This window comes from Seriola aureovittata, chromosome 4 (assembly GCF_021018895.1).
Source record: "Seriola aureovittata isolate HTS-2021-v1 ecotype China chromosome 4, ASM2101889v1, whole genome shotgun sequence".
NCBI classification, from domain to species: domain Eukaryota; kingdom Metazoa; phylum Chordata; class Actinopteri; order Carangiformes; family Carangidae; genus Seriola; species Seriola aureovittata.
This window is the reverse complement of record NC_079367.1, coordinates 12,501-27,500: the sequence shown is the minus strand read 5'-3', so window position 1 is coordinate 27,500 and position 15,000 is coordinate 12,501. Positions and strand designations below refer to the sequence as shown.

General features: G+C 49.7%; 19 non-coding genes and 20 pseudogenes across 19 annotated transcripts; all 39 read left to right on the top strand.

Moving 5' to 3' along the window:
- The first annotated feature begins 33 nt into the window (after positions 1–33).
- On the top strand, positions 34–148 carry LOC130168740 (5S ribosomal RNA; annotated as a pseudogene).
- A 273-nt stretch (positions 149–421) lies between these two features.
- Positions 422–539, top strand: LOC130168579 (5S ribosomal RNA). The gene has a single exon (XR_008827596.1). It is a non-coding gene; the product is annotated as a 5S ribosomal RNA (ribosomal RNA).
- Positions 540–814: 275 nt separating this feature from the next.
- LOC130168596 (5S ribosomal RNA) lies at positions 815–932 on the top strand. The gene has a single exon (XR_008827613.1). It is a non-coding gene; the product is annotated as a 5S ribosomal RNA (ribosomal RNA).
- A 269-nt stretch (positions 933–1,201) lies between these two features.
- LOC130168745 (5S ribosomal RNA) lies at positions 1,202–1,307 on the top strand (annotated as a pseudogene).
- A 272-nt stretch (positions 1,308–1,579) lies between these two features.
- LOC130168694 (5S ribosomal RNA) lies at positions 1,580–1,695 on the top strand (annotated as a pseudogene).
- A 274-nt stretch (positions 1,696–1,969) lies between these two features.
- Positions 1,970–2,088, top strand: LOC130168450 (5S ribosomal RNA). The gene has a single exon (XR_008827473.1). It is a non-coding gene; the product is annotated as a 5S ribosomal RNA (ribosomal RNA).
- Positions 2,089–2,362: 274 nt separating this feature from the next.
- On the top strand, positions 2,363–2,477 carry LOC130168739 (5S ribosomal RNA; annotated as a pseudogene).
- Positions 2,478–2,750: 273 nt separating this feature from the next.
- On the top strand, positions 2,751–2,858 carry LOC130168717 (5S ribosomal RNA; annotated as a pseudogene).
- Positions 2,859–3,133: 275 nt separating this feature from the next.
- Positions 3,134–3,252, top strand: LOC130168449 (5S ribosomal RNA). The gene has a single exon (XR_008827472.1). It is a non-coding gene; the product is annotated as a 5S ribosomal RNA (ribosomal RNA).
- A 275-nt stretch (positions 3,253–3,527) lies between these two features.
- Positions 3,528–3,642, top strand: LOC130168728 (5S ribosomal RNA; annotated as a pseudogene).
- Positions 3,643–3,911: 269 nt separating this feature from the next.
- LOC130168689 (5S ribosomal RNA) lies at positions 3,912–4,027 on the top strand (annotated as a pseudogene).
- Positions 4,028–4,300: 273 nt separating this feature from the next.
- On the top strand, positions 4,301–4,415 carry LOC130168738 (5S ribosomal RNA; annotated as a pseudogene).
- Positions 4,416–4,688: 273 nt separating this feature from the next.
- Positions 4,689–4,803, top strand: LOC130168727 (5S ribosomal RNA; annotated as a pseudogene).
- A 270-nt stretch (positions 4,804–5,073) lies between these two features.
- LOC130168634 (5S ribosomal RNA) lies at positions 5,074–5,190 on the top strand. Its single transcript, XR_008827649.1, has one exon. It is a non-coding gene; the product is annotated as a 5S ribosomal RNA (ribosomal RNA).
- A 270-nt stretch (positions 5,191–5,460) lies between these two features.
- LOC130168587 (5S ribosomal RNA) lies at positions 5,461–5,578 on the top strand. Its single transcript, XR_008827604.1, has one exon. It is a non-coding gene; the product is annotated as a 5S ribosomal RNA (ribosomal RNA).
- Positions 5,579–5,853: 275 nt separating this feature from the next.
- On the top strand, positions 5,854–5,960 carry LOC130168734 (5S ribosomal RNA; annotated as a pseudogene).
- A 269-nt stretch (positions 5,961–6,229) lies between these two features.
- Positions 6,230–6,344, top strand: LOC130168732 (5S ribosomal RNA; annotated as a pseudogene).
- A 272-nt stretch (positions 6,345–6,616) lies between these two features.
- LOC130168693 (5S ribosomal RNA) lies at positions 6,617–6,732 on the top strand (annotated as a pseudogene).
- Positions 6,733–7,006: 274 nt separating this feature from the next.
- On the top strand, positions 7,007–7,121 carry LOC130168737 (5S ribosomal RNA; annotated as a pseudogene).
- Positions 7,122–7,394: 273 nt separating this feature from the next.
- LOC130168711 (5S ribosomal RNA) lies at positions 7,395–7,502 on the top strand (annotated as a pseudogene).
- Positions 7,503–7,776: 274 nt separating this feature from the next.
- Positions 7,777–7,892, top strand: LOC130168718 (5S ribosomal RNA; annotated as a pseudogene).
- Positions 7,893–8,165: 273 nt separating this feature from the next.
- LOC130168716 (5S ribosomal RNA) lies at positions 8,166–8,273 on the top strand (annotated as a pseudogene).
- A 275-nt stretch (positions 8,274–8,548) lies between these two features.
- LOC130168448 (5S ribosomal RNA) lies at positions 8,549–8,667 on the top strand. Its single transcript, XR_008827471.1, has one exon. It is a non-coding gene; the product is annotated as a 5S ribosomal RNA (ribosomal RNA).
- A 275-nt stretch (positions 8,668–8,942) lies between these two features.
- Positions 8,943–9,061, top strand: LOC130168447 (5S ribosomal RNA). The gene has a single exon (XR_008827470.1). It is a non-coding gene; the product is annotated as a 5S ribosomal RNA (ribosomal RNA).
- Positions 9,062–9,336: 275 nt separating this feature from the next.
- Positions 9,337–9,454, top strand: LOC130168582 (5S ribosomal RNA). The gene has a single exon (XR_008827599.1). It is a non-coding gene; the product is annotated as a 5S ribosomal RNA (ribosomal RNA).
- A 269-nt stretch (positions 9,455–9,723) lies between these two features.
- Positions 9,724–9,831, top strand: LOC130168703 (5S ribosomal RNA; annotated as a pseudogene).
- A 272-nt stretch (positions 9,832–10,103) lies between these two features.
- Positions 10,104–10,220, top strand: LOC130168641 (5S ribosomal RNA). The gene has a single exon (XR_008827656.1). It is a non-coding gene; the product is annotated as a 5S ribosomal RNA (ribosomal RNA).
- Positions 10,221–10,494: 274 nt separating this feature from the next.
- On the top strand, positions 10,495–10,613 carry LOC130168446 (5S ribosomal RNA). The gene has a single exon (XR_008827469.1). It is a non-coding gene; the product is annotated as a 5S ribosomal RNA (ribosomal RNA).
- Positions 10,614–10,888: 275 nt separating this feature from the next.
- LOC130168444 (5S ribosomal RNA) lies at positions 10,889–11,007 on the top strand. The gene has a single exon (XR_008827467.1). It is a non-coding gene; the product is annotated as a 5S ribosomal RNA (ribosomal RNA).
- A 270-nt stretch (positions 11,008–11,277) lies between these two features.
- LOC130168581 (5S ribosomal RNA) lies at positions 11,278–11,395 on the top strand. Its single transcript, XR_008827598.1, has one exon. It is a non-coding gene; the product is annotated as a 5S ribosomal RNA (ribosomal RNA).
- Positions 11,396–11,665: 270 nt separating this feature from the next.
- Positions 11,666–11,782, top strand: LOC130168633 (5S ribosomal RNA). Its single transcript, XR_008827648.1, has one exon. It is a non-coding gene; the product is annotated as a 5S ribosomal RNA (ribosomal RNA).
- A 270-nt stretch (positions 11,783–12,052) lies between these two features.
- On the top strand, positions 12,053–12,168 carry LOC130168688 (5S ribosomal RNA; annotated as a pseudogene).
- A 270-nt stretch (positions 12,169–12,438) lies between these two features.
- Positions 12,439–12,557, top strand: LOC130168443 (5S ribosomal RNA). The gene has a single exon (XR_008827466.1). It is a non-coding gene; the product is annotated as a 5S ribosomal RNA (ribosomal RNA).
- Positions 12,558–12,826: 269 nt separating this feature from the next.
- LOC130168442 (5S ribosomal RNA) lies at positions 12,827–12,945 on the top strand. Its single transcript, XR_008827465.1, has one exon. It is a non-coding gene; the product is annotated as a 5S ribosomal RNA (ribosomal RNA).
- Positions 12,946–13,220: 275 nt separating this feature from the next.
- On the top strand, positions 13,221–13,329 carry LOC130168660 (5S ribosomal RNA; annotated as a pseudogene).
- A 274-nt stretch (positions 13,330–13,603) lies between these two features.
- Positions 13,604–13,721, top strand: LOC130168594 (5S ribosomal RNA). Its single transcript, XR_008827611.1, has one exon. It is a non-coding gene; the product is annotated as a 5S ribosomal RNA (ribosomal RNA).
- A 270-nt stretch (positions 13,722–13,991) lies between these two features.
- LOC130168593 (5S ribosomal RNA) lies at positions 13,992–14,109 on the top strand. The gene has a single exon (XR_008827610.1). It is a non-coding gene; the product is annotated as a 5S ribosomal RNA (ribosomal RNA).
- Positions 14,110–14,379: 270 nt separating this feature from the next.
- LOC130168687 (5S ribosomal RNA) lies at positions 14,380–14,495 on the top strand (annotated as a pseudogene).
- A 274-nt stretch (positions 14,496–14,769) lies between these two features.
- On the top strand, positions 14,770–14,888 carry LOC130168441 (5S ribosomal RNA). Its single transcript, XR_008827464.1, has one exon. It is a non-coding gene; the product is annotated as a 5S ribosomal RNA (ribosomal RNA).
- The last annotated feature ends 112 nt before the right edge of the window (positions 14,889–15,000 follow it).

The window sequence follows — 15,000 nt, the reverse complement described above, 5'->3', positions numbered from 1 at the left end:
ATGTTTAAAGAGGGTATTTGTCGCGCTCCTCTCGCTTACGGCCATACCACTCTGAACACGCCCGATCTCGTCCGATCTCGAAGCCAAGCAGGGTCGGCCTGGTTAGTACTTGGATGGAGACCGCCTGGAATACCAGGTGCTGTAAGCTTTTTGCATCTCTTTGCAATCAGCAGAGGACGCTGCTGCTCCTGCTTCAACAACCTGTTACTCTGCACCTGGCTGCACTTTTGGGGACGGGACAGCACAGATCACAATGTAAAGACACTTTTGTATTAAAATGTTACAAAGTTGACATGTTGAGAGCCAAAGCAACAAGCAAACGCTGAAAAGGAAAGGCTCCTGCGCTAGACATAAACACGTAGCTTCGTGCATGAAGGACATGATCGTCATGTTTAAAGAGGTATTTGTCGCGCTCCCTCTCGCTTACGGCCATACCACTCTGAACGCGCCCGATCTCGTCCGATCTCGGAAGCCAAGCAGGGTCGGGCCTGGTTAGTACTTGGATGGAGACCGCCTGGGAATACCAGGTGCTGTAAGCTTTTTGGCATCTCTTTGCAATCAGCAGAGGACGCTGCTGCTCCTGCTTCAACAACCTGTTACTCTGCACCTGGCTGCACTTTTGGGGACGGGACAGCACAGATCACAATGTAAAGACACTTTTGTATTAAAATGTTACAAAGTTGACATGTTGAGAGCCAAAGCAACAAGCAAACGCTGAAAAGGAAAGGCTCCTGCGCTAGACATAAACACGTAGCTTCGTGCATGAAGGACATGATCGTCATGTTTAAAGAGGGTATTTGTCGCGCTCCCTCTCGCTTACGGCCATACCACTCTGAACACGCCCGATCTCGTCCGATCTCGGAAGCCAAGCAGGGTCGGGCCTGGTTAGTACTTGGATGGAGACCGCCTGGGAATACCAGGTGCTGTAAGCTTTTTGGCATCTCTTTGCAATCAGCAGAGGACGCTGCTGCTCCTGCTTCAACAACCTGTTACTCTGCACCTGGCTGCACTTTTGGGGACAGCACAGATCACAATGTAAAGACACTTTTGTATTAAAATGTTACAAAGTTGACATGTTGAGAGCCAAAGCAACAAGCAAACGCTGAAAAGGAAAGGCTCCTGCGCTAGACATAAACACGTAGCTTCGTGCATGAAGGACATGATCGTCATGTTTAAAGAGGGTATTTGTCGCGCTCCTCTCGCTTACGGCCATACCACTCTGAACACGCCCGATCTCGGAAGCCAAGCAGGGTCGGCCTGGTTAGTACTTGGATGGAGACCGCCTGGAATACCAGGTGCTGTAAGCTTTTTGCATCTCTTTGCAATCAGCAGAGGACGCTGCTGCTCCTGCTTCAACAACCTGTTACTCTGCACCTGGCTGCACTTTTGGGGACGGACAGCACAGATCACAATGTAAAGACACTTTTGTATTAAAATGTTACAAAGTTGACATGTTGAGAGCCAAAGCAACAAGCAAACGCTGAAAAGGAAAGGCTCCTGCGCTAGACATAAACACGTAGCTTCGTGCATGAAGGACATGATCGTCATGTTTAAAGAGGTATTTGTCGCGCTCCCTCTCGCTTACGGCCATACCACTCTGAACGCGCCCGATCTCGTCCGATCTCGGAAGCCAAGCAGGGTCGGCCTGGTTAGTACTTGGATGGAGACCGCCTGGAATACCAGGTGCTGTAAGCTTTTTGGCATCTCTTTGCAATCAGCAGAGGACGCTGCTGCTCCTGCTTCAACAACCTGTTACTCTGCACCTGGCTGCACTTTTGGGGACGGGACAGCACAGATCACAATGTAAAGACACTTTTGTATTAAAATGTTACAAAGTTGACATGTTGAGAGCCAAAGCAACAAGCAAACGCTGAAAAGGAAAGGCTCCTGCGCTAGACATAAACACGTAGCTTCGTGCATGAAGGACATGATCGTCATGTTTAAAGAGGGTATTTGTCGCGCTCCTCTCGCTTACGGCCATACCACTCTGAACACGCCCGATCTCGTCCGATCTCGGAAGCCAAGCAGGGTCGGGCCTGGTTAGTACTTGGATGGGAGACCGCCTGGGAATACCAGGTGCTGTAAGCTTTTTGGCATCTCTTTGCAATCAGCAGAGGACGCTGCTGCTCCTGCTTCAACAACCTGTTACTCTGCACCTGGCTGCACTTTTGGGGACGGGACAGCACAGATCACAATGTAAAGACACTTTTGTATTAAAATGTTACAAAGTTGACATGTTGAGAGCCAAAGCAACAAGCAAACGCTGAAAAGGAAAGGCTCCTGCGCTAGACAGAAACACGTAGCTTCGTGCATGAAGGACATGATCGTCATGTTTAAAGAGGGTATTTGTCGCGCTCCTCTCGCTTACGGCCATACCACTCTGAACACGCCCGATCTCGTCCGATCTCGAAGCCAAGCAGGGTCGGCCTGGTTAGTACTTGGATGGAGACCGCCTGGAATACCAGGTGCTGTAAGCTTTTTCGCATCTCTTTGCAATCAGCAGAGGACGCTGCTGCTCCTGCTTCAACAACCTGTTACTCTGCACCTGGCTGCACTTTTGGGGACGGACAGCACAGATCACAATGTAAAGACACTTTTGTATTAAAATGTTACAAAGTTGACATGTTGAGAGCCAAAGCAACAAGCAAACGCTGAAAAGGAAAGGCTCCTGCGCTAGACATAAACACGTAGCTTCGTGCATGAAGGACATGATCGTCATGTTTAAAGAGGGTATTTGTCGCGCTCCTCTCGCTTACGGCCATACCACTCTGAACACGCCCGATCTCGGAAGCCAAGCAGGGTCGGCCTGGTTAGTACTTGGATGGGAGACCGCCTGGGAATACCAGGTGCTGTAAGCTTTTTCGCATCTCTTTGCAATCAGCAGAGGACGCTGCTGCTCCTGCTTCAACAACCTGTTACTCTGCACCTGGCTGCACTTTTGGGGACGGGACAGCACAGATCACAATGTAAAGACACTTTTGTATTAAAATGTTACAAAGTTGACATGTTGAGAGCCAAAGCAACAAGCAAACGCTGAAAAGGAAAGGCTCCTGCGCTAGACATAAACACGTAGCTTCGTGCATGAAGGACATGATCGTCATGTTTAAAGAGGGTATTTGTCGCGCTCCCTCTCGCTTACGGCCATACCACTCTGAACACGCCCGATCTCGTCCGATCTCGGAAGCCAAGCAGGGTCGGGCCTGGTTAGTACTTGGATGGGAGACCGCCTGGGAATACCAGGTGCTGTAAGCTTTTTGGCATCTCTTTGCAATCAGCAGAGGACGCTGCTGCTCCTGCTTCAACAACCTGTTACTCTGCACCTGGCTGCACTTTTGGGGACGGGACAGCACAGATCACAATGTAAAGACACTTTTGTATTAAAATGTTACAAAGTTGACATGTTGAGAGCCAAAGCAACAAGCAAACGCTGAAAAGGAAAGGCTCCTGCGCTAGACATAAACACGTAGCTTCGTGCATGAAGGACATGATCGTCATGTTTAAAGAGGGTATTTGTCGCGCTCCCTCTCGCTTACGGCCATACCACTCTGAACGCGCCCGATCTCGTCCGATCTCGAAGCCAAGCAGGTCGGGCCTGGTTAGTACTTGGATGGAGACCGCCTGGAATACCAGGTGCTGTAAGCTTTTTGCATCTCTTTGCAATCAGCAGAGGACGCTGCTGCTCCTGCTTCAACAACCTGTTACTCTGCACCTGGCTGCACTTTTGGGGACAGCACAGATCACAATGTAAAGACACTTTTGTATTAAAATGTTACAAAGTTGACATGTTGAGAGCCAAAGCAACAAGCAAACGCTGAAAAGGAAAGGCTCCTGCGCTAGACATAAACACGTAGCTTCGTGCATGAAGGACATGATCGTCATGTTTAAAGAGGGTATTTGTCGCGCTCCCTCTCGCTTACGGCCATACCACTCTGAACGCGCCCGATCTCGTCCGATCTCGGAAGCCAAGCAGGTCGGGCCTGGTTAGTACTTGGATGGAGACCGCCTGGAATACCAGGTGCTGTAAGCTTTTTGCATCTCTTTGCAATCAGCAGAGGACGCTGCTGCTCCTGCTTCAACAACCTGTTACTCTGCACCTGGCTGCACTTTTGGGGACGGGACAGCACAGATCACAATGTAAAGACACTTTTGTATTAAAATGTTACAAAGTTGACATGTTGAGAGCCAAAGCAACAAGCAAACGCTGAAAAGGAAAGGCTCCTGCGCTAGACAGAAACACGTAGCTTCGTGCATGAAGGACATGATCGTCATGTTTAAAGAGGGTATTTGTCGCGCTCCTCTCGCTTACGGCCATACCACTCTGAACACGCCCGATCTCGTCCGATCTCGAAGCCAAGCAGGGTCGGCCTGGTTAGTACTTGGATGGAGACCGCCTGGAATACCAGGTGCTGTAAGCTTTTTCGCATCTCTTTGCAATCAGCAGAGGACGCTGCTGCTCCTGCTTCAACAACCTGTTACTCTGCACCTGGCTGCACTTTTGGGGACGGACAGCACAGATCACAATGTAAAGACACTTTTGTATTAAAATGTTACAAAGTTGACATGTTGAGAGCCAAAGCAACAAGCAAACGCTGAAAAGGAAAGGCTCCTGCGCTAGACAGAAACACGTAGCTTCGTGCATGAAGGACATGATCGTCATGTTTAAAGAGGGTATTTGTCGCGCTCCTCTCGCTTACGGCCATACCACTCTGAACGCGCCCGATCTCGTCCGATCTCGAAGCCAAGCAGGTCGGGCCTGGTTAGTACTTGGATGGAGACCGCCTGGAATACCAGGTGCTGTAAGCTTTTTGGCATCTCTTTGCAATCAGCAGAGGACGCTGCTGCTCCTGCTTCAACAACCTGTTACTCTGCACCTGGCTGCACTTTTGGGGACAGCACAGATCACAATGTAAAGACACTTTTGTATTAAAATGTTACAAAGTTGACATGTTGAGAGCCAAAGCAACAAGCAAACGCTGAAAAGGAAAGGCTCCTGCGCTAGACATAAACACGTAGCTTCGTGCATGAAGGACATGATCGTCATGTTTAAAGAGGGTATTTGTCGCGCTCCCTCTCGCTTACGGCCATACCACTCTGAACACGCCCGATCTCGTCGATCTCGGAAGCCAAGCAGGGTCGGGCCTGGTTAGTACTTGGATGGAGACCGCCTGGGAATACCAGGTGCTGTAAGCTTTTTGGCATCTCTTTGCAATCAGCAGAGGACGCTGCTGCTCCTGCTTCAACAACCTGTTACTCTGCACCTGGCTGCACTTTTGGGGACAGCACAGATCACAATGTAAAGACACTTTTGTATTAAAATGTTACAAAGTTGACATGTTGAGAGCCAAAGCAACAAGCAAACGCTGAAAAGGAAAGGCTCCTGCGCTAGACATAAACACGTAGCTTCGTGCATGAAGGACATGATCGTCATGTTTAAAGAGGGTATTTGTCGCGCTCCCTCTCGCTTACGGCCATACCACTCTGAACACGCCCGATCTCGTCGATCTCGGAAGCCAAGCAGGGTCGGGCCTGGTTAGTACTTGGATGGGAGACCGCCTGGGAATACCAGGTGCTGTAAGCTTTTTGGCATCTCTTTGCAATCAGCAGAGGACGCTGCTGCTCCTGCTTCAACAACCTGTTACTCTGCACCTGGCTGCACTTTTGGGGACGGGACAGCACAGATCACAATGTAAAGACACTTTTGTATTAAAATGTTACAAAGTTGACATGTTGAGAGCCAAAGCAACAAGCAAACGCTGAAAAGGAAAGGCTCCTGCGCTAGACATAAACACGTAGCTTCGTGCATGAAGGACATGATCGTCATGTTTAAAGAGGGTATTTGTCGCGCTCCCTCTCGCTTACGGCCATACCACTCTGAACACGCCCGATCTCGGAAGCCAAGCAGGGTCGGCCTGGTTAGTACTTGGATGGAGACCGCCTGGGAATACCAGGTGCTGTAAGCTTTTTGGCATCTCTTTGCAATCAGCAGAGGACGCTGCTGCTCCTGCTTCAACAACCTGTTACTCTGCACCTGGCTGCACTTTTGGGGACAGCACAGATCACAATGTAAAGACACTTTTGTATTAAAATGTTACAAAGTTGACATGTTGAGAGCCAAAGCAACAAGCAAACGCTGAAAAGGAAAGGCTCCTGCGCTAGACATAAACACGTAGCTTCGTGCATGAAGGACATGATCGTCATGTTTAAAGAGGGTATTTGTCGCGCTCCTCTCGCTTACGGCCATACCACTCTGAACACGCCCGATCTCGTCCGATCTCGAAGCCAAGCAGGTCGGGCCTGGTTAGTACTTGGATGGAGACCGCCTGGAATACCAGGTGCTGTAAGCTTTTTGCATCTCTTTGCAATCAGCAGAGGACGCTGCTGCTCCTGCTTCAACAACCTGTTACTCTGCACCTGGCTGCACTTTTGGGGACGGACAGCACAGATCACAATGTAAAGACACTTTTGTATTAAAATGTTACAAAGTTGACATGTTGAGAGCCAAAGCAACAAGCAAACGCTGAAAAGGAAAGGCTCCTGCGCTAGACATAAACACGTAGCTTCGTGCATGAAGGACATGATCGTCATGTTTAAAGAGGGTATTTGTCGCGCTCCTCTCGCTTACGGCCATACCACTCTGAACGCGCCCGATCTCGTCCGATCTCGGAAGCCAAGCAGGGTCGGCCTGGTTAGTACTTGGATGGAGACCGCCTGGAATACCAGGTGCTGTAAGCTTTTTCGCATCTCTTTGCAATCAGCAGAGGACGCTGCTGCTCCTGCTTCAACAACCTGTTACTCTGCACCTGGCTGCACTTTTGGGGACGGGACAGCACAGATCACAATGTAAAGACACTTTTGTATTAAAATGTTACAAAGTTGACATGTTGAGAGCCAAAGCAACAAGCAAACGCTGAAAAGGAAAGGCTCCTGCGCTAGACAGAAACACGTAGCTTCGTGCATGAAGGACATGATCGTCATGTTTAAAGAGGGTATTTGTCGCGCTCCTCTCGCTTACGGCCATACCACTCTGAACACGCCCGATCTCGTCCGATCTCGAAGCCAAGCAGGGTCGGCCTGGTTAGTACTTGGATGGAGACCGCCTGGAATACCAGGTGCTGTAAGCTTTTTCGCATCTCTTTGCAATCAGCAGAGGACGCTGCTGCTCCTGCTTCAACAACCTGTTACTCTGCACCTGGCTGCACTTTTGGGGACGGACAGCACAGATCACAATGTAAAGACACTTTTGTATTAAAATGTTACAAAGTTGACATGTTGAGAGCCAAAGCAACAAGCAAACGCTGAAAAGGAAAGGCTCCTGCGCTAGACATAAACACGTAGCTTCGTGCATGAAGGACATGATCGTCATGTTTAAAGAGGGTATTTGTCGCGCTCCTCTCGCTTACGGCCATACCACTCTGAACACGCCCGATCTCGGAAGCCAAGCAGGTCGGGCCTGGTTAGTACTTGGATGGGAGACCGCCTGGGAATACCAGGTGCTGTAAGCTTTTTGGCATCTCTTTGCAATCAGCAGAGGACGCTGCTGCTCCTGCTTCAACAACCTGTTACTCTGCACCTGGCTGCACTTTTGGGGACGGGACAGCACAGATCACAATGTAAAGACACTTTTGTATTAAAATGTTACAAAGTTGACATGTTGAGAGCCAAAGCAACAAGCAAACGCTGAAAAGGAAAGGCTCCTGCGCTAGACAGAAACACGTAGCTTCGTGCATGAAGGACATGATCGTCATGTTTAAAGAGGGTATTTGTCGCGCTCCTCTCGCTTACGGCCATACCACTCTGAACACGCCCGATCTCGTCCGATCTCGAAGCCAAGCAGGGTCGGCCTGGTTAGTACTTGGATGGAGACCGCCTGGGAATACCAGGTGCTGTAAGCTTTTTGCATCTCTTTGCAATCAGCAGAGGACGCTGCTGCTCCTGCTTCAACAACCTGTTACTCTGCACCTGGCTGCACTTTTGGGGACGGGACAGCACAGATCACAATGTAAAGACACTTTTGTATTAAAATGTTACAAAGTTGACATGTTGAGAGCCAAAGCAACAAGCAAACGCTGAAAAGGAAAGGCTCCTGCGCTAGACATAAACACGTAGCTTCGTGCATGAAGGACATGATCGTCATGTTTAAAGAGGGTATTTGTCGCGCTCCTCTCGCTTACGGCCATACCACTCTGAACACGCCCGATCTCGGAAGCCAAGCAGGGTCGGCCTGGTTAGTACTTGGATGGGAGACCGCCTGGGAATACCAGGTGCTGTAAGCTTTTTCGCATCTCTTTGCAATCAGCAGAGGACGCTGCTGCTCCTGCTTCAACAACCTGTTACTCTGCACCTGGCTGCACTTTTGGGGACGGGACAGCACAGATCACAATGTAAAGACACTTTTGTATTAAAATGTTACAAAGTTGACATGTTGAGAGCCAAAGCAACAAGCAAACGCTGAAAAGGAAAGGCTCCTGCGCTAGACATAAACACGTAGCTTCGTGCATGAAGGACATGATCGTCATGTTTAAAGAGGGTATTTGTCGCGCTCCCTCTCGCTTACGGCCATACCACTCTGAACACGCCCGATCTCGTCCGATCTCGGAAGCCAAGCAGGGTCGGGCCTGGTTAGTACTTGGATGGGAGACCGCCTGGGAATACCAGGTGCTGTAAGCTTTTTCGCATCTCTTTGCAATCAGCAGAGGACGCTGCTGCTCCTGCTTCAACAACCTGTTACTCTGCACCTGGCTGCACTTTTGGGGACGGGACAGCACAGATCACAATGTAAAGACACTTTTGTATTAAAATGTTACAAAGTTGACATGTTGAGAGCCAAAGCAACAAGCAAACGCTGAAAAGGAAAGGCTCCTGCGCTAGACATAAACACGTAGCTTCGTGCATGAAGGACATGATCGTCATGTTTAAAGAGGGTATTTGTCGCGCTCCCTCTCGCTTACGGCCATACCACTCTGAACACGCCCGATCTCGTCCGATCTCGGAAGCCAAGCAGGGTCGGGCCTGGTTAGTACTTGGATGGGAGACCGCCTGGGAATACCAGGTGCTGTAAGCTTTTTGGCATCTCTTTGCAATCAGCAGAGGACGCTGCTGCTCCTGCTTCAACAACCTGTTACTCTGCACCTGGCTGCACTTTTGGGGACGGGACAGCACAGATCACAATGTAAAGACACTTTTGTATTAAAATGTTACAAAGTTGACATGTTGAGAGCCAAAGCAACAAGCAAACGCTGAAAAGGAAAGGCTCCTGCGCTAGACATAAACACGTAGCTTCGTGCATGAAGGACATGATCGTCATGTTTAAAGAGGGTATTTGTCGCGCTCCCTCTCGCTTACGGCCATACCACTCTGAACGCGCCGATCTCGTCCGATCTCGGAAGCCAAGCAGGGTCGGGCCTGGTTAGTACTTGGATGGGAGACCGCCTGGGAATACCAGGTGCTGTAAGCTTTTTGGCATCTCTTTGCAATCAGCAGAGGACGCTGCTGCTCCTGCTTCAACAACCTGTTACTCTGCACCTGGCTGCACTTTTGGGGACAGCACAGATCACAATGTAAAGACACTTTTGTATTAAAATGTTACAAAGTTGACATGTTGAGAGCCAAAGCAACAAGCAAACGCTGAAAAGGAAAGGCTCCTGCGCTAGACATAAACACGTAGCTTCGTGCATGAAGGACATGATCGTCATGTTTAAAGAGGGTATTTGTCGCGCTCCTCTCGCTTACGGCCATACCACTCTGAACGCGCCCGATCTCGGAAGCCAAGCAGGTCGGGCCTGGTTAGTACTTGGATGGGAGACCGCCTGGGAATACCAGGTGCTGTAAGCTTTTTGCATCTCTTTGCAATCAGCAGAGGACGCTGCTGCTCCTGCTTCAACAACCTGTTACTCTGCACCTGGCTGCACTTTTGGGGACGGACAGCACAGATCACAATGTAAAGACACTTTTGTATTAAAATGTTACAAAGTTGACATGTTGAGAGCCAAAGCAACAAGCAAACGCTGAAAAGGAAAGGCTCCTGCGCTAGACATAAACACGTAGCTTCGTGCATGAAGGACATGATCGTCATGTTTAAAGAGGGTATTTGTCGCGCTCCTCTCGCTTACGGCCATACCACTCTGAACGCGCCGATCTCGTCCGATCTCGGAAGCCAAGCAGGTCGGGCCTGGTTAGTACTTGGATGGGAGACCGCCTGGGAATACCAGGTGCTGTAAGCTTTTTGCATCTCTTTGCAATCAGCAGAGGACGCTGCTGCTCCTGCTTCAACAACCTGTTACTCTGCACCTGGCTGCACTTTTGGGGACGGGACAGCACAGATCACAATGTAAAGACACTTTTGTATTAAAATGTTACAAAGTTGACATGTTGAGAGCCAAAGCAACAAGCAAACGCTGAAAAGGAAAGGCTCCTGCGCTAGACATAAACACGTAGCTTCGTGCATGAAGGACATGATCGTCATGTTTAAAGAGGGTATTTGTCGCGCTCCCTCTCGCTTACGGCCATACCACTCTGAACACGCCCGATCTCGTCCGATCTCGGAAGCCAAGCAGGGTCGGGCCTGGTTAGTACTTGGATGGGAGACCGCCTGGGAATACCAGGTGCTGTAAGCTTTTTGGCATCTCTTTGCAATCAGCAGAGGACGCTGCTGCTCCTGCTTCAACAACCTGTTACTCTGCACCTGGCTGCACTTTTGGGGACGGGACAGCACAGATCACAATGTAAAGACACTTTTGTATTAAAATGTTACAAAGTTGACATGTTGAGAGCCAAAGCAACAAGCAAACGCTGAAAAGGAAAGGCTCCTGCGCTAGACATAAACACGTAGCTTCGTGCATGAAGGACATGATCGTCATGTTTAAAGAGGGTATTTGTCGCGCTCCCTCTCGCTTACGGCCATACCACTCTGAACACGCCCGATCTCGTCCGATCTCGGAAGCCAAGCAGGGTCGGGCCTGGTTAGTACTTGGATGGGAGACCGCCTGGGAATACCAGGTGCTGTAAGCTTTTTGGCATCTCTTTGCAATCAGCAGAGGACGCTGCTGCTCCTGCTTCAACAACCTGTTACTCTGCACCTGGCTGCACTTTTGGGGACAGCACAGATCACAATGTAAAGACACTTTTGTATTAAAATGTTACAAAGTTGACATGTTGAGAGCCAAAGCAACAAGCAAACGCTGAAAAGGAAAGGCTCCTGCGCTAGACATAAACACGTAGCTTCGTGCATGAAGGACATGATCGTCATGTTTAAAGAGGGTATTTGTCGCGCTCCCTCTCGCTTACGGCCATACCACTCTGAACGCGCCGATCTCGTCCGATCTCGGAAGCCAAGCAGGGTCGGGCCTGGTTAGTACTTGGATGGGAGACCGCCTGGGAATACCAGGTGCTGTAAGCTTTTTGGCATCTCTTTGCAATCAGCAGAGGACGCTGCTGCTCCTGCTTCAACAACCTGTTACTCTGCACCTGGCTGCACTTTTGGGGACAGCACAGATCACAATGTAAAGACACTTTTGTATTAAAATGTTACAAAGTTGACATGTTGAGAGCCAAAGCAACAAGCAAACGCTGAAAAGGAAAGGCTCCTGCGCTAGACATAAACACGTAGCTTCGTGCATGAAGGACATGATCGTCATGTTTAAAGAGGGTATTTGTCGCGCTCCCTCTCGCTTACGGCCATACCACTCTGAACGCGCCGATCTCGTCCGATCTCGGAAGCCAAGCAGGGTCGGGCCTGGTTAGTACTTGGATGGAGACCGCCTGGGAATACCAGGTGCTGTAAGCTTTTTGGCATCTCTTTGCAATCAGCAGAGGACGCTGCTGCTCCTGCTTCAACAACCTGTTACTCTGCACCTGGCTGCACTTTTGGGGACAGCACAGATCACAATGTAAAGACACTTTTGTATTAAAATGTTACAAAGTTGACATGTTGAGAGCCAAAGCAACAAGCAAACGCTGAAAAGGAAAGGCTCCTGCGCTAGACATAAACACGTAGCTTCGTGCATGAAGGACATGATCGTCATGTTTAAAGAGGGTATTTGTCGCGCTCCCTCTCGCTTACGGCCATACCACTCTGAACGCGCCCGATCTCGTCCGATCTCGGAAGCCAAGCAGGTCGGGCCTGGTTAGTACTTGGATGGAGACCGCCTGGAATACCAGGTGCTGTAAGCTTTTTCGCATCTCTTTGCAATCAGCAGAGGACGCTGCTGCTCCTGCTTCAACAACCTGTTACTCTGCACCTGGCTGCACTTTTGGGGACAGCACAGATCACAATGTAAAGACACTTTTGTATTAAAATGTTACAAAGTTGACATGTTGAGAGCCAAAGCAACAAGCAAACGCTGAAAAGGAAAGGCTCCTGCGCTAGACATAAACACGTAGCTTCGTGCATGAAGGACATGATCGTCATGTTTAAAGAGGGTATTTGTCGCGCTCCCTCTCGCTTACGGCCATACCACTCTGAACACGCCCGATCTCGTCCGATCTCGGAAGCCAAGCAGGGTCGGGCCTGGTTAGTACTTGGATGGGAGACCGCCTGGGAATACCAGGTGCTGTAAGCTTTTTGGCATCTCTTTGCAATCAGCAGAGGACGCTGCTGCTCCTGCTTCAACAACCTGTTACTCTGCACCTGGCTGCACTTTTGGGGACAGCACAGATCACAATGTAAAGACACTTTTGTATTAAAATGTTACAAAGTTGACATGTTGAGAGCCAAAGCAACAAGCAAACGCTGAAAAGGAAAGGCTCCTGCGCTAGACATAAACACGTAGCTTCGTGCATGAAGGACATGATCGTCATGTTTAAAGAGGGTATTTGTCGCGCTCCTCTCGCTTACGGCCATACCACTCTGAACACGCCCGATCTCGTCCGATCTCGGAAGCCAAGCAGGGTCGGGCCTGGTTAGTACTTGGATGGGAGACCGCCTGGGAATACCAGGTGCTGTAAGCTTTTTGGCATCTCTTTGCAATCAGCAGAGGACGCTGCTGCTCCTGCTTCAACAACCTGTTACTCTGCACCTGGCTGCACTTTTGGGGACGGGACAGCACAGATCACAATGTAAAGACACTTTTGTATTAAAATGTTACAAAGTTGACATGTTGAGAGCCAAAGCAACAAGCAAACGCTGAAAAGGAAAGGCTCCTGCGCTAGACATAAACACGTAGCTTCGTGCATGAAGGACATGATCGTCATGTTTAAAGAGGGTATTTGTCGCGCTCCCTCTCGCTTACGGCCATACCACTCTGAACACGCCCGATCTCGGAAGCCAAGCAGGGTCGGGCCTGGTTAGTACTTGGATGGGAGACCGCCTGGGAATACCAGGTGCTGTAAGCTTTTTGGCATCTCTTTGCAATCAGCAGAGGACGCTGCTGCTCCTGCTTCAACAACCTGTTACTCTGCACCTGGCTGCACTTTTGGGGACGGGACAGCACAGATCACAATGTAAAGACACTTTTGTATTAAAATGTTACAAAGTTGACATGTTGAGAGCCAAAGCAACAAGCAAACGCTGAAAAGGAAAGGCTCCTGCGCTAGACATAAACACGTAGCTTCGTGCATGAAGGACATGATCGTCATGTTTAAAGAGGGTATTTGTCGCGCTCCTCTCGCTTACGGCCATACCACTCTGAACACGCCCGATCTCGTCCGATCTCGGAAGCCAAGCAGGGTCGGGCCTGGTTAGTACTTGGATGGAGACCGCCTGGGAATACCAGGTGCTGTAAGCTTTTTGGCATCTCTTTGCAATCAGCAGAGGACGCTGCTGCTCCTGCTTCAACAACCTGTTACTCTGCACCTGGCTGCACTTTTGGGGACAGCACAGATCACAATGTAAAGACACTTTTGTATTAAAATGTTACAAAGTTGACATGTTGAGAGCCAAAGCAACAAGCAAACGCTGAAAAGGAAAGGCTCCTGCGCTAGACATAAACACGTAGCTTCGTGCATGAAGGACATGATCGTCATGTTTAAAGAGGGTATTTGTCGCGCTCCCTCTCGCTTACGGCCATACCACTCTGAACACGCCCGATCTCGTCCGATCTCGGAAGCCAAGCAGGGTCGGGCCTGGTTAGTACTTGGATGGAGACCGCCTGGGAATACCAGGTGCTGTAAGCTTTTTGGCATCTCTTTGCAATCAGCAGAGGACGCTGCTGCTCCTGCTTCAACAACCTGTTACTCTGCACCTGGCTGCACTTTTGGGGACAGCACAGATCACAATGTAAAGACACTTTTGTATTAAAATGTTACAAAGTTGACATGTTGAGAGCCAAAGCAACAAGCAAACGCTGAAAAGGAAAGGCTCCTGCGCTAGACATAAACACGTAGCTTCGTGCATGAAGGACATGATCGTCATGTTTAAAGAGGGTATTTGTCGCGCTCCCTCTCGCTTACGGCCATACCACTCTGAACGCGCCGATCTCGTCCGATCTCGGAAGCCAAGCAGGGTCGGGCCTGGTTAGTACTTGGATGGAGACCGCCTGGAATACCAGGTGCTGTAAGCTTTTTGCATCTCTTTGCAATCAGCAGAGGACGCTGCTGCTCCTGCTTCAACAACCTGTTACTCTGCACCTGGCTGCACTTTTGGGGACGGGACAGCACAGATCACAATGTAAAGACACTTTTGTATTAAAATGTTACAAAGTTGACATGTTGAGAGCCAAAGCAACAAGCAAACGCTGAAAAGGAAAGGCTCCTGCGCTAGACATAAACACGTAGCTTCGTGCATGAAGGACATGATCGTCATGTTTAAAGAGGGTATTTGTCGCGCTCCCTCTCGCTTACGGCCATACCACTCTGAACACGCCCGATCTCGTCCGATCTCGGAAGCCAAGCAGGGTCGGGCCTGGTTAGTACTTGGATGGGAGACCGCCTGGGAATACCAGGTGCTGTAAGCTTTTTGGCATCTCTTTGCAATCAGCAGAGGACGCTGCTGCTCCTGCTTCAACAACCTGTTACTCTGCACCTGGCTGCACTTTTGGGGACGGGACAGCACAGATCACAATGTAA